Source organism: Bos grunniens, chromosome 2 (genome assembly GCF_055505025.1).
Source record: "Bos grunniens cultivar Pamir isolate PY7600 chromosome 2, Bosgru_T2T1.0, whole genome shotgun sequence".
NCBI classification, from domain to species: domain Eukaryota; kingdom Metazoa; phylum Chordata; class Mammalia; order Artiodactyla; family Bovidae; genus Bos; species Bos grunniens.
This window is the reverse complement of record NC_141166.1, coordinates 1,624,158-1,638,915: the sequence shown is the minus strand read 5'-3', so window position 1 is coordinate 1,638,915 and position 14,758 is coordinate 1,624,158. Positions and strand designations below refer to the sequence as shown.

Here is a 14,758-nt window from a genome sequence, read left to right as displayed (position 1 = left end):
GCCCTGCCGCGGCCTGACTCGGGGCGGCCCAGAGCCAGCCTTCCTCAACCCTGTTTGGAAAACATGTTCTATCTCAGGGAGGCCTGCTGCCTGCCAGGCCTTCATGAGCCCGGTTCACGGGTCTGCTGCCGGGAGTCTGGGGTGCACTTTCTGTGTGAGCCAAGGCCCAGGCACTTCTCTGAAAGTCACGGCTGGTGGAGGCTGGAAATCCGCAATGACTGGAGCCAGAGGGACCCCAGGGCTGAGCTGACCCAAGCGCTGCCTGTTTCAGAAGGGAACAGGGAGGACCAGAGACGGGCGGTGACTTTCCTCCGGTCACACGGCACACAGCGGCGGAGCTTGGACCTGCCGCTGACCCCTTGCCCTTGGCCATGGCCCTTGCCTGGGGGCAGCTGGGAGGCTCTTTGTCTCAAGCTGTCCTTGTGAGGACGACTCAGGGGTCAGAAAGAGGGTCGATACTGAGGGTTTTCAGGGATCGCCTTGGGGCTGGACCCCCACTCCCGGCTCAGCCCCCGAGCCTCCCCTGAGGAGGCCAACCCAGGTCCTTGGCGCGGTAGGAATTCACCAAGGAGGGGGTCGTGCGGCTTGCGGGGGTCACCTCACTCCTCCGCCCATCCCGGCGCAGTCAGCCGGCAGGACGCCCCGAGCAGGGGAAAGGCTCGGCCGAGAGGGCTGGGGTAGGAGAGACTTGCTGCTTATTGAGCGCCTCCTGTATGCCCGCCCAGAGAAAACACTTGAGCGTGACATCCTTTGAGCCTCCTGCCGTTGTGAGGTGGGCATCTTTATGAGAGGAAACAGGGGTTCGAAGATGTTGAGACACTTTGCCCAAGGCAGTTGGATAGCCAGCCCAGCTCCGTCTGCTTCTGAAGCCCACGCTTTATTTCTCCATCCTACCGACGCCTCCGGAAGGGCCTCAGGGGACACCCGCCTCCTCTGGGGAGTGTCCAGAGCCTCCTGGAGACCTCCCCTGCTGACTTGGTCCTGCGGGGGCTGGGCTCTCCCCGGGACTCAGAGCTGGCCTTGCTGACCCCCACCCCTAGACATAGCCTTGCTCATGGGGTTCCCCAGGCTTCTGGGGAAGGAACAGTGAGAGCAGCCAGACCTGGCCTTGGTGTGTGCATATCCCACTGGCATCACGGGCCAGCGCAGAGCAGCAAGAGATGCCCAGGGACCTAGCTGAAGAGGGTTCACGGACCAGACTCAAATTTGCACAGCTCCAAGGCTGAGAGCGGAGGCTTGAGTTCCAGCAGAACTCTGCCATAGGCTGCTGTGTGACCTTGGACGTGTTGCTGGCCCTCTCTGAGCAACGGCCGGGAGCTGGTCACTGACGTTCTGTGAGGCAGGAGTCTAGTTCCTTTCAAACGTTCAGACCATTGGTCAGAAAGAGAGCCAGGCCAGGACAGGCTTTGAGCTTCTGGGCTGTCCCTCTCTGCCAGCACTCCGCCAAGGTCATTTCTCACTAGCAACAGCGTCACTGCCACCAGAGTAGAGGCGGGCTTGCTGAGACCTCATTTGCAGAAAGACACGGCAGGCTTCCCTTTCTTGTGTTAGAGCTCAGGGGTGTGACGGAGGCCGTCTCTGCACTCAGTGATGCCAAGTGAGGAACCTGAAACTGGCCACGGTGGGAATATTTACGCCGTGTAAATGGGTAGTCCACAGATGAGTGGCTTTTGCTTGTTTGCATGTCTGTTTGGTTGTTTTGGAAAACCAGCAGTTAAGCATTTGCTGGCACACCACTGGTTGTATGGATAAGTCACGTTTTTCTAGAAATGTGTCCATTTCATCTTAGCTTTCACATGTGTAAGCACATTTTTCTTTTCATTTAAATTTATTAACTAAAGAACAAATCAATCAGACTTCATCTAAATTTTAAAGTTTTGTGATTCAAAAGGCAATATCAAGAGCGTGAAAAGACAATCCTCAGAATGGGAGAAAATATTTACAAATCATATTCCTGATAAAGGTCTAATAGTGAAAGGTTGTTGTTGAATCACGCGAATACACCAGGATTCTTGGCCCCCGGAGGAGAAGAATTCAATCCGGGGCCAGAGACGAGGCTTGATCGCTCAGAGCTTTTGTGTAATAAAGTTTTATTAAAGTATAAAGGAGATAGAGAAAGCTTCTGACATAGGCATCAGAAGGGGGCAGAAAGAGTACCCCCCTGCTAGTCTTTAGCTGGATGTTATATAGTCACTAGCAGTCTGTTAATGAAAGAAAGGAATATCTTAAAATTCAGAATGGCACCAGGCCCCTCACCCATAAGATGCATTTTGGGATAAATGGTTTATCCTGGGCCATAAAATGATTAACTTGAATCTTGAAGAAGGGCAGACCACCATACAAATAGTTTCATTTACATAGATTAGGGGAACAATATCCATACTGGTTTGTCAAGTAGGTTCTGGGCCAAGAGGCGGAACCGACTTGGAGACAGAGTTTGGGGTAAAGGCATAGTACATTAGCATAGCTTAAGACAAACATTTCCATAAGAAAAAGGCATTGGTTATCTCTAGACTCGAGAATAGCTAACTTCGAAGCCGGGTGTCATTATGGCAACACAATATTTTAAGAGAAACCTCCCTTTAAATTTGTATAGAGAAGGAAAAAATATTGCTAGTTTGTTTCCTCCTGCCACTTAAGAGAGATAAAAATGTCGGACACTTGCAGGCTATTTCCTCTATTTGGAGACCCCTGGCCTTCCTGCCTGTTACCCTCTCAATAGTCAAACTATATGAAAAGCTCGCACAACTCAACATTAAACAGAAACTCCAGTTACAACATGGACAAAGGGTTTGAGCAGACAGTTCTCCAAAGAAGAGACACAAATGGTCAGTAGCACACAAAAAGGTGCTCAGTATCATTGGTGTGTGTGTGTGTGTGTGTGTGTGAGTGTGTGTGTGTGTTCACGCACGTGTGTGCGTGTGTAGTCACTCAGTCGTGTCCAACTCATTGTGACCCCCTGGACTGCAGCCTGCCAGGCTCCTCTGTCCATGGATTGTCCAGGCAAGAATACTGGAGTGGGTTGCCGAGCCCTCCTCCAAGGGATCTTCCCAACCCAGGGATTGAATCCAGGTCTCCGGCATTGCAGGTGGATTCTTTACCATCTGAACCACCAGAGAAGACCAAGAATACTAGTGTGAGGTGCCTATCCCTTCTCCAGGGAAAGTTCCTGACCCAGGAATCAAACCAGGGTCTCCTCATTGCAGCTAATTCTTTACCAGCTGAGCTACACGGCAAGCCCCATTGGTTGTAGGGAAACAAATTAAAACCACAAGGAGATGTCATCCCACACCCATTAAGATGGCTACTATTAAACAATAGATGATGACAAGTGTTGGTGAAGATGTGGAGGAACTGGAACCCCCGGACAAAGCTGGTGGGGCGCTCCATCGCGGGTGGGGTTCTCCATCGCCGGTGGGGCGCTCCATCGCCCGTGGGGCGCTCCATCGCCCGTGGGGTACACCACAGCTGGTATGGTGTGCACCATATACAGTGGTATAGCTGCTCAGAAATGTAGATTGGGGCAGCCCTGTGACAGTCTGAGAGTGCTTTTGCCTCTCAGGAAGAGGAGATGAGGAAGGAGATGTGAGAGGAGGGGACTGTGACCCTGGGGACTTTCACTGACAAGGAGGCAGGCACTTTTCTGGAGAGCTGGGCTCTGGTGTGCTTGCCTGTAGGAATGTGAAGGTCGGCCTCACAGACGTGGCTCCCAGAAACCCCGTGAGACACAAGTGCCCCCTCCCGCGGGGATTCAAAGGCCGGCTGTGTCCCCTAAGAGGATGGCGGTGTCCCCGCCCCGGGCACCAGGGTGGCTTCCTCGGATTTTCTGGGCACATCTTCATTCTTTCCTGGGCCTGCTCATTAGGTCCCTTTGTTCATGCCTCTCTCTTTTTTTCCAATGAGTCTTTTTAAATGATTTTTAAAATTTTACTTTCGTATTGGATTTAGTTGCTTTACACTGTTGAGTTAGCCTCTGCTGCACAGCTAAGAGGTCAGCTGTACATGTGCATATATCCTCTCTGTCATCACAGAACATAGAGTTCCCTGTGATACATAGTCAGATCTCATTAGTCATCTATTTTATACAGAGTGAAGTCAGTCAGAAAGAGAAAAACAAGCGTTATATATTAACTCATACCTGTGGAATCTAGAAAAATGCTCCAATGAATCTTAACCGAAATTTACCAATTAACTTTTTTCACACAGAGACTTTTTTGATTGTTTAAGAATTCCGTTATGTGTTTTTAACAACTCTCATTTTTACATTGACTTCTCTTTTCTTTGGGTCAATCTTACTTTTCTAATCTCTCAAGCTGAGTTCTTAATTCATTAATTTCTTATCTTTCTTGTTTTCTTCCACAAACATTTAAGACTATGTATTTTGTTTTAAGAACCATTTTTAGCTGAGTCCTGAGTTTTCGTGTGTTGTCTTTTCATTATCACTCACTTCAGTTCATAATTTCCATCCAAGTCTCACTTGATCAGTGAGTTCTTTAAAAGACTTTTAAAAATTTTCAGACAAATGGAATTTTCTTATTGTCCTGACTCAGTTCTAAGTTCATTGCATTGGAGTCAGACGATGTGGTCGGGATGATACAATTTATTTCGATTTTGTTGAGACTTGCTTCGTGGCCAATACGCATCATCAGTTTTCACAGATGTTCCCTGGCTTGAGTGTGTGTTTGTCCGCAGCTGATGCACAGTTGCACCTACATTGATTGGATAGAGTTTGTTATCTGTGCTTCGCAAATCTGTTGGCTCCTGATTTTTTGTCTGTTTCATCAGTTAGTGAGATGGGTCAAAGTTTCCCACTTGAGAGGACGTGTCCAGTTGTCAGAGTTCAACACACTTTGTGTGTGCTAAGTTGCTTCAGTCGTGTTCAGCTCTTTGTGACCCCATGGACTGTAGCCCCCCAGGCTCCTCTGTCCATGGGATTCTCCAGGCAAGAATACTGGAGTGGGTTGCCATTCCCTTCCCCAGAGGAATTTCCCAATCCAGGGATCAAACCCGAGTCTCCCAACTGAGCTACCAGGGAAGCCCTATTGCATTTATACATTAATGTGTAATTACATATTATTATATACAATATTATATATCATGTAGCTGAGGTGGTAAAGAATCTGCCCGCAATGCAGGAGACCCAGGTTTGATTCTTGGGTTGGGAAGATCCCCTGGAGAAGGAAATGGCAACCCACTCCAGTATCCTTGCCTGGAGAATCCCGTGGATGGAGGATACAGTCCATGGGGTCACAAGAGTCGGACACGACTGAGTGACTAAGCCACAACCCAATATATACATACACTATATATGACATCTTGATGAAATAAAAATTCATATTCTAAGCAAGTCAAGGAAATATTAAACATAAAAATCTTCTCTGCCCTTTAGCCTCCTGTCTGTCCTCTGTGCTTTGTATACCTGCATCATGCCTTGACCAAACCTCCTCCCCAGCAGAAATACCTGCTTGACCGTGAAGAGCAACATCCTCCTAGCACTAATAAGCCTCCTTAAAAGACAACATTCTTTCTGACTCTTGTGAGGGGTCATGATGACCCACCACTTCATACTTGTAGATCTGGCTCGTGTGAGTTATCTACATCCTTGTACGGTCGTCTGTCTCAAAAGCAAATGCACCAGAGCTCCGGCCTCTCAGGGTGGACCAGCTCTTCAGAGTTTCCAGGTTGTAATCCTCAACGTGGCTTGAATAAAACTTCCCATTTCTTTCTCAGACGGATTGATTTTTTAAAATCTATTGATAGACACTGTTCTGCTCGCTGCCGCGGCACTGCAGGTGTTCAGCGGCGCACGCCTCTCTACGTGCTTTTTCATGTTCGCGTCTGGGATGGTCCACCACGGGCTGTTGAACGTCATTCCCGGGCTGCACGGACTGACCTTTCCTTTGAAAGTATTCATCCGTATATGATTTATAGACATAACTGCAGTTTTGTTTCCTAATAATGTTTTACCCACAACTAACAATGCTACACCGGCTTCCTTTGTGTTGGCTTTCCTTCAGGTATGTCTTTTACCATTCTTTTACTTTTCAAACTTTCTGTGATTTAGTGTCTTGGGAGTTTCTTTAATGCAAAGGTGTGTTTGTTTTTACCCATTCTGACAGTGCTTGTCTTTAGATAATGCAGTCCATTTCTGATCGTTGTCATTGCTGACTCATTATTTTGTTCATCAAATATTCAGGTACCTACAATGTGCCTAGGTGTTAGGTTCTAGGTGCTAGGCTTGGACAGTGAACCAGCAAGCGGAAATCCACGGCCTGCAGAGTTAGAGTCTCGTTGGGGCAGACAGACAATAAACAAATGACTCACGCATGCATCGTCCACGGATGAGAAGTCCAGGTAGCTTATACAGATACTCTCCCCTCAAGGAGGGGAGCTTCCCAGGTGGCTCAGCGGTAAAGAATCTACCTGCCAATGAAGGAGACACGGGAGGCACGGGTTTGATCCCTAGGTCAGGAAGATCCCCTGGAGTAGGAAATGCCAACCCTCTCCAGTATTCTTGCCTGGAAGTTTCCAGAGGAGCCTGGCAGGCCACAGTCCACAGGGCTGTAGAGTCAGACACGACTGAGCAACTGCTTACACTCTGACACGGAGGTCGAGCCTAAGCGTCAGCCCCACATAATGACTTCCTTCCGAGGCGTAGAAGATGGAAACGGGAAAGAGTGATTTTAGAGCTCTGTGTTGGTATCCTAGGGCAACCCTAACAAAAGACCACAAACCGAGAGGCTTGAACAGCAGAGATTTGTTGTCTCAAGTTTGGGAAGCTGAAATATCAGCAGGGCTGGTTGCTTCTGAGGGTTGTGAGCAAAAGGTCTTTTCCAGGCTCTTCCGTGTGGCTTGCAAATGGCCGTGCTCCCGCTCACATGCTGATTTTCCAGTGTGGAGGTCCCTGTCGTATTGGATTAGGGCTCACCCTACTGAACACACTCTAACCCGATTGCCTCTGTAAAGACCCTATCTCTAGGCAAGGTTGTTACTGAAAGGTATGTGTGGGGGCGTCTGGCTGCTGGCTGCTCAAAAGTCAGTAAACAGGTCAGCTTGGTAGAAAGGAAAGTTTGGTTTATTTCAGATGCTGGCAAAGGGGGGAGGAGGGTGGTGGACATCTGTCACAAGGCCGACTCTGCGTCCTCCCCACCTGCCGAGCAAGCAGGGGCTGGGAACTTTTACAAAGTGGGGAGGGGGGTTACATGCAGAAGCAGCACAGCCGTCTCTAACAGTCATCTTCAGATTGGTCCTCAGCGGTCTGACTGGCGTCATCTTGACTGTTTTAGGCACAGTTAATCTTCGGCTCTGGGCGCGCTTGCTCCCATTTCTTTGCAGCCAGCTCTCAGAACTGTGGCGGTGCCTGGCTACACTCTGGCCGTCACGTAGTTATCTTCTCCACTGGGTGTTTTGGTATCGATAAGGCAGCTCACAGCACACGGCTCAGAATACCGTCTACAGCCCTTGAGGAAGAACTGAAGGTCCTCAACTATGTTTAATGACTACGCTCTTATTATTTAGTCTCTTTAGACTGTTTTCCTCTGTTTCAGCGTTTCTCGCTGCTCTGATTAAACGTATTCTGCGACTAATGTTCCCTGCAGGCTACAGGCTGGCAGAGGATATGGCGGGGACGGGGGCAAGGACCGTGGGGTCCCGCTCCGTTTGAAGACCTCACTCTGAGGTTCCAAGGGCTGGGACCTCAGCACGTGAATCTGGGTGGGGAAACATTTCAGCCCATAACAGGTGGAGAAACGAACCCACATACAGTGGGTCAGCCAGCTGACCGGGACCAGCATCAATAGTGATGAGATGTGCTGATCGATGCCGCAGAGCAGGGCAAGGCTGCTGCCTTATACAAGGGCCGGGAAGCCCCTCTAGCAGAGTGATACTCGAGCCGGGAATCGAAGGAAGTGAGAGAACAAGCAAGGGGTGTGTCTGGGGCATCCAAGTGCCAGGAAGGGCAACAGGAGTGCGAAGCCCGAGACAGGGGCTCATTCGTTCAAGGACCTGCCAGGAGACCAGCATGACGGGGGAAGAGGAAAAGGACAAGGTACTCAGAGATGGGGGCAGAAAGGTAGACAGTAGAACTGTGTTGACCTTGAGACCAAAGGAATGGTTCAGATGAGGAATCATTGGAAGAATTTAAACAGAATCCCTCTGGAGGCTTTTCTGACCAAGGAGGCAAGCAGAGACCAGCTGGAGGCGGTGTGAACAATCCCAGCCAGAGGCAAGCAGGAGCAGGAAAAGTGGGCAGATTGAAACCATGGTTTTGGAGGCAGATCTGACAGGGTTCACTGATGGATCAAATGTAGGGTGTGAGAGAAAGACAGGAGCCAAAAACGACTCCCAGTTTGGGGTGTGAGTAACCGGAAGCACGGCTCTGCGGGAGGCGCGGGTTTGCAGGGCTGCAAAGCAGGAGGGTGGTCTCCGGGGTGTTGACACTGCAGCGCCTATTAGACCCTCAGGAGGGGATGGGTGGGAGGGGCCGGGCCGCCCGCTGGAGTTCAAAGGGGAGGGCTGCGCTGGAGATTTGAATATGCGAGTTGGTGGGCAATTTTGAAGCCTGAAGACTGGGTGAGAGCTCCTAGGGAGTGTGGGGAAGAGAGGGACAAGGCGCGGAGGGCTTCCCAGGCGGCTCAGTGAGTAAAGCGCCTGCCTGCTATGCAGGAGACACTGGAGACGCACGTTCGATCCCAGGGTCAGGAAGATCCCCTGGAGGAGGGCATGGCAACCCACTCCAGTATTCTTGCCTGGAGAATCCCATGGACAGAGGAGCCTGGCGGGCTACCGTCCGTGGGGTCGCACAGGATTGGACACGACTGAAGCGATGAGCGGGAGGCCCAAGGGCCACATCCTGGAGCCCTCCATGGTGAGAGGCCGGGGAGAGGAAAGGCGCTGAGAAGGAGTGACCAGGGAGGCGGGGGGAACCGAGGAAGTGTGGGCACGTCTCAGAGGAGAAGGGCTCTCCAGAGGGGCACGGTCCGCTGCGGAGCGCGGCAGAGGAGTCTCAGAGAGGGAAGGAAAACGGACGCTGAGCAAGCCTCCCAACCTCTTTCAGGCCACGGCACACTCAGAAAGCACCAATACTTGGGCGACCCGCAGGGACACAGACACGCCTGTCAAGGAAGCAGGTGGTCAGCTTGGGTCCTCTGGCCGCCCAGGGGCCTGCCCAGCGCCTCACGAGTGGAGAGGACCCACATCTGGGCCCCTGAGACCTTTCCATGCTCGGGACTCCAGCTGGAAAACTGGACAGCTGGGCTCGGCGACAGGGAGGTCGTTGGTACACTTGGCCCGAGCTGGGACGGCGGGTCATGGGAACAAGCGCGTAATCGCAGTGTTTTGGGAAGACGCGGGAGGCAAGGTATGGAGACTACAGGCAGCCACCTCTGCAGAGCTCTGCTGAAATGGAAACAAGAGAAGTGGGCAGTGGCTAGAAGCATCTGGATTTACTTCAGCCATCTCACTTTGGGCTCTCTATTTTCTTGATTTTTTAAAAAAATTTCTTCTTTTCTTTTGGATTGAGTGTTCTCCTCATGCTTTTTTTCCCCTCTCTTTCTTTAAACGTTATGTCCTCTATTTTTGTTCTTCAGTAGTTAAAAGCTTAAAAGCAGAGGTCAGCAAACATTTCCTAGAAAGTGCCTTATAGTAAATACTTCAGGATTTGTGAGCCATACTGTTTCTGTAGCAACCACTCACGAAAACAGCCACAGAGTGCATGTAAAGGAATGGCCACGGCCACATGTCAATAAAGCTTTATTTGTAAAAGCATGCACCAGTCCTAATTTGGCGAAAGTGTCATATTTTGCAGGCTTCTGTCTTAAAGCATGTGTAAAAAATCACTACATTTACTCTCCTCCAAAATCATACTGCAGCCTTCAGTGCAGTGCAGTCCAGTCACTCAGTCGTGTCTGACTCTTTGCGACCCATGAAGCACAGCACGCCAGGCCTCCCTGTCCATCACCAACTCCCAGAGTTTACCCAAATTCATGTCCATTGAGTCGGTGATGCCATCCAACCATCAGATCCTCTGTCACATCCCCTTCTACTCTCAACTTCAGTCTTTCCCAGTACCAGCATCTTTTCAAATGAGTCAGCTCTTCGCATCAGGTGACCAAAGTATGGAGCTTCAGCATCAGTCCTTCCAATGAACACCCAGGACTGATCTCCTTTAGGATGGACTGGTTTGACCTCCTTGCAGTCCAAGGGCCTCTCAAGAGTCTTCTCCAACACCACAGTTCAAAAGCACCAATTCTTTGACACTCAGCTTTCTTTATAGGCCAACTCTCACATCCGTACATGACCACTGGGAAAACCATAGCCTTGACTAGACGGACCTTTGTTGACAAAGTAATGTCTCTGTTTTTGAATATTCTGTCTAGGTTGGTCATAACTTTCCTTCCAAGGAGTAAGCGTCTTTTAATTTCATGGCTGCAGACACCATCTACAGTGATTTTGGAGCCCCCCAAAATAAAGTCTGACACTGTTTCCACTGTTTCCCCATCTATTTCCCATGAAGTGATGGGACCGGCTGCCATGATATTTGTTTTCTGAGTGTTGAGCTTTAAGCCAACTTTTTCACTGTCCTCTTTCACTTTCAATCAAGAGGCTCTTTAGTTCTTCACTTTCTGCCATAAGGGTGGTGTCATCTGCATATCTGAGGTTCTTGATATTTCTCCCGGCAATCTTGATTTCCAGCTTGTGCTTCTTCTAGCCCAGCGTTTCTCATGATGTACTCTGCATATAAGTTAAATGAGCATGGTGATAATATACAGCCCTGATGTACTCCTTTTCCTATTTGGAACCACTCTGTTGTTCCATGTCCAATTCTAACTATTGCTTCCTGACCTTCATACAGATTTCTCAAGAGGCAGGTCAGGTGGTCTGCTATTCCCATCTCTTTCAGAATTTTCCACAGTTTATTGTGATCCTCACAGTCAAAGGCTTTGGCAAAGTCAATAAAGCAGAAATAGATGTTTTTCTGGAACTCTCTTGCTTTTTCCACGATCCAGCAGATGTTGGCAATTTGATCTCTGATTCCTCTGCCTTTTCTAAAACCAGCTTGAACATCTGAAAGTTCACAGTTCACGTATTGCTGAAGCCTGGCTTGGAGAATTTTGAGCATTACTTTGCTAGCATGTGAGATGAGTACAATTGTGTGGTAGTTTGAACACTCTTTGGCATTGCCTTTCTTAGGGATTAGAATGAAAACTGACCTTTCCCAATTCTGTGGCCACTGCTGAGTTTTCCACATTTGCTGGCATACTGAGTGCAGCACTTTCACAGCATCATCTTTCAGGATTTGAAATAGCTCCTCTGGAATTCCATCACCTCCACTAGCTTTGTTCGTAGTGATGCTTCCTAAGGCCCACTGGACTTCACATTCCAGGATGTCTGGCTCTAGGTGAGTGATCACATCATCATGATCATCTGGGTCGTGAAGATCTTTTTTGTACAATTCTTCTGTGTATTCTTGCCACCTCTTCTTAATATCTTCTGCTTCTGTTAGGTCCCTACCATTTCTGTCCTTTATTGAGCCCATTTTTGCATGAAATGTTCCCTTGGTATCTCTAATTTTCTTGAAGAGATCTCTAGTCTTTCCCATTCTGTTGTTTTCCTCTATTTCTTTGCATTGATCACTGAGGAGGGCTTTCTCATCTCTCCTTGCTATTCTTTGGAACTCTGCATTTAAACAGGTATATCATTCTTTTTCTCCTTTGCTTTTCACTTCTCTTCTTTTCTCAGCTATTTGTAAGGCCTCCTCAGACAGCCATTTTGCTTTTTTCCATTTCTTTTTCTTGGGGATGGTCTTGCTCCCTGTCTCCTATACAGTGTCATGAACCTCTGTCCATAGTTCATCAGGCACTCTATCTATCAGATCTAGTCCCTTGAATCTATTTGTCACTTCCACTGTATAATCGTTAGGGATTTGATTTAGGTCATATCTGAATGGTCCAGTGGTTTTCCCTACTTTCTTCAATGTAAGTCTGAATTTGGCAATGAGGAGTTCACGATCTGAGCCACAGTCAGCTCCCAGTCTTGTTTTTGATGACTGTATAGAGCTTCTCCATCTTTGGCTGCAAAGAATATAATCAATCTGATGTTGGTGTTGACCATCTGGTGATGTCCATGTGTAGAGTCTTCTCTTGTGTTGTTGGAAGAGGGTGTTTGCTATGACCAGTGTGTTCTCTTGGCAGAACTCTATGAGTCTTTGTCCTGCTTCATTTTGTACTCCAAGGCCAAACTTGCCTGTTACTCCAGGTGTTTCTTGACTTCCTACTTTTGCATTCCAGTCTCTTATAATGAAAAGGACATCTTTTTTGGGTGTTAATTCTAGAAGGTCTTGTAGGCCTTCATAGAACCGTTCAACTTCAGCTTCTTCAGCATTACTGGTGGGGTATAGACTTGGATTACTGTGCTATTGAATGGTTTGCCTTGGAAATGAACAGAGATTATTCTGTCGTTTTTGAGATTGCATCCAGTTACTGCATTTCGGACTCTTTTGTTGACCACGATGGCCACTCCATTTGTTCTAAGGGATTCCTGCCCACAGTAGTAGATATAGTGGTCATCTGAGTTAAATTCACCCATTCCAGTCCATTTCAGTTCGCTGATTCCTAGAATGTCGACACTCACTCTTGCCATCTCCTATTTGACCACTTCCAATTTGCCTTGATTCACGGACCTGACATTCCAGGTTCCTATGCAATATTGCTCTTTACAGCATCGGACCTTGCTTCTATCACCAGTCACCTCCACAGCTGGGTATTCTTTTTGCCTTGGCTCCATCCCTTCATTCCTTTTGGAGTTATTTCTCCACTGATCTCCTGTAGCATATTGGGCACCTACTGACCTGGGGAGTTCCTCTTTCAGTATCCTATCATTTTGCCTTTTCATACTGTTCATGGGGTTCTCAAGGCAGGAATACTGAAGTGGTTTGCCATTCCCTTCTCCAGTGGACCGCATTCTGTCTGACCTCTCCACCATGCCTGCCCGTCTTGGGTGGCCCTACATGGCGTGGCTCACACACTGCAGCCTTAGAAAGCTTTAAATCTGATCACCCCTCTTCACTTACCATGCTACTGGTATTTTTATTCTGGTGATTTTTTATATATATACTCTCAAAAAAAGACATCACCCCCACCAAGACATCACCCCCACCAAGTACAGATTCGGTATTTAGTTCAATTTAGTCACTTGTTTGGCAAGTATATTATTCACATTTCCAATGGGTCTCAGGCTTTCCTGTTAAAATCATTTTCTTTCCTTTTTGAAGCACATTGTTGATGATTTCCTCCGCTGTGCTTCATTCCGAGCTAATCTCTAATGTGTCTCATTCGGAGCTAATCTGCAGCTTTTCTTGGTCGAGGCTACTTGACTCCCCCTCGCGCCTCAGAAATAGTTTCACTAAGTATCTAGTTCTGATCAACAGCTATTTTTCTCAGCACTTTGAAGGTACCATTCTACTGCCTCTGCTTGGTGAAAAGTCAGTTATCAGCCTAACTGGTACTCCTTTGTAGCTAATCTGACTTTTCTAATCATTTTAAGGTCTTCTCTTTACAGTTGATATTCTGAAATCTCAACATAACTGTCAAGGTGTATTTGCATTTTGTTTCCTGTTGAGTTTCTGAATTTGAGGATTCATCTCTCATTAATTCTGGAAAATTCTCAGTCATGATCCTTTTAAAAAATGCTTCTCTTTTTTCTCCCTATTGTCGTCATCTAGAATTCTCAGTTTGTTTTAGATCTTTTCATGTCATTCTCTTAACCTCCCTTCATAATTTCTTTTGTCCTTCTGTGCTGCGGTCTGGAGATTTATTCAGCAATCTTTCAGTTCACTAATTTTCTTTTCAACTATGTCTGATCTACTCTCAACCACTGTATTTTCTATTTTGACTTAATATATTTCATCTCTACACAGTTCACTGCAGGGGACATGGGTTCGATCCCTGGTCCAGGAAGATTCCACATGCCATGGAGCAACCAAGCCCGTGAGCTGCGAGCACAGAAGCCAACACGCTTAGAGAACCCAAGCTTCACAGCAGGAGAAGCCACCACAGTGAGATGCACGTGCCCCGCAAAAACAGCAGCCCCCGCTCACCGCAGCTAGAGAAGGCCCACACAGCAGCCAAGACCCAGCACAGCCAGAGACGAATAAATAAACCTTAAAAAACGCACAGCAAAGACCCAGCATAGCCACAGATAAATAAATAAACCCTAAAAAAACACAAAACCGTGTTCAGTTCAGTTCAGTCGCTCAGCCGTGTCCGACTCTTTTCGACCCCATGAATCGCAGCACGCTAGGCCTCCCTGTCCATCACCAACTCCCGGAGTTCACTCAGACTCACGTCCATCGAGTCAGTGATGCCCTCCAGCCATCTCATCCTCTGTCGTCCCCTTCTCCTCCTGCCCCCAATCCCTCTCAGCATCAGCGTCTTTTCCAATGAGTCAACTCTTCGCATGAGGTGGCCAAAGTACTGGAGTTTCAGCTTTAGCATCATTCCTTCCAAAGAACACCCAGGGCTGATCTCCTTTAGGATGGACTGGTTGGATCTCCTTGCAGTCCAGGGGACTCTCAAGAGTTGCCTCCATACACACTGCTGATACACACAACACAGAGGAATCTCAGATACGTCATGCTGAGCAGAAAGAGCCACGAAAGGTGACCTGGGATGTGATTCCATGTATATGACATCCTGAAAAAGCCTAGAGGGACAGAAAACAGGTCCGTGCTCTCCAGGGGCTGAAGATGAGAAAAGAGGTT

At 48.1% G+C, this 14,758-nt stretch overlaps 1 long non-coding RNA gene across 1 annotated transcript; it reads left to right on the top strand.

The window, feature by feature from the left end:
* The first annotated feature begins 5,622 nt into the window (after window positions 1–5,622).
* Window positions 5,623–14,227, top strand: LOC147377234 (uncharacterized). The gene is made up of 2 exons (XR_015136346.1): window positions 5,623–6,017; window positions 13,916–14,227. It is a non-coding gene; the product is annotated as an uncharacterized LOC147377234 (long non-coding RNA).
* The last annotated feature ends 531 nt before the right edge of the window (window positions 14,228–14,758 follow it).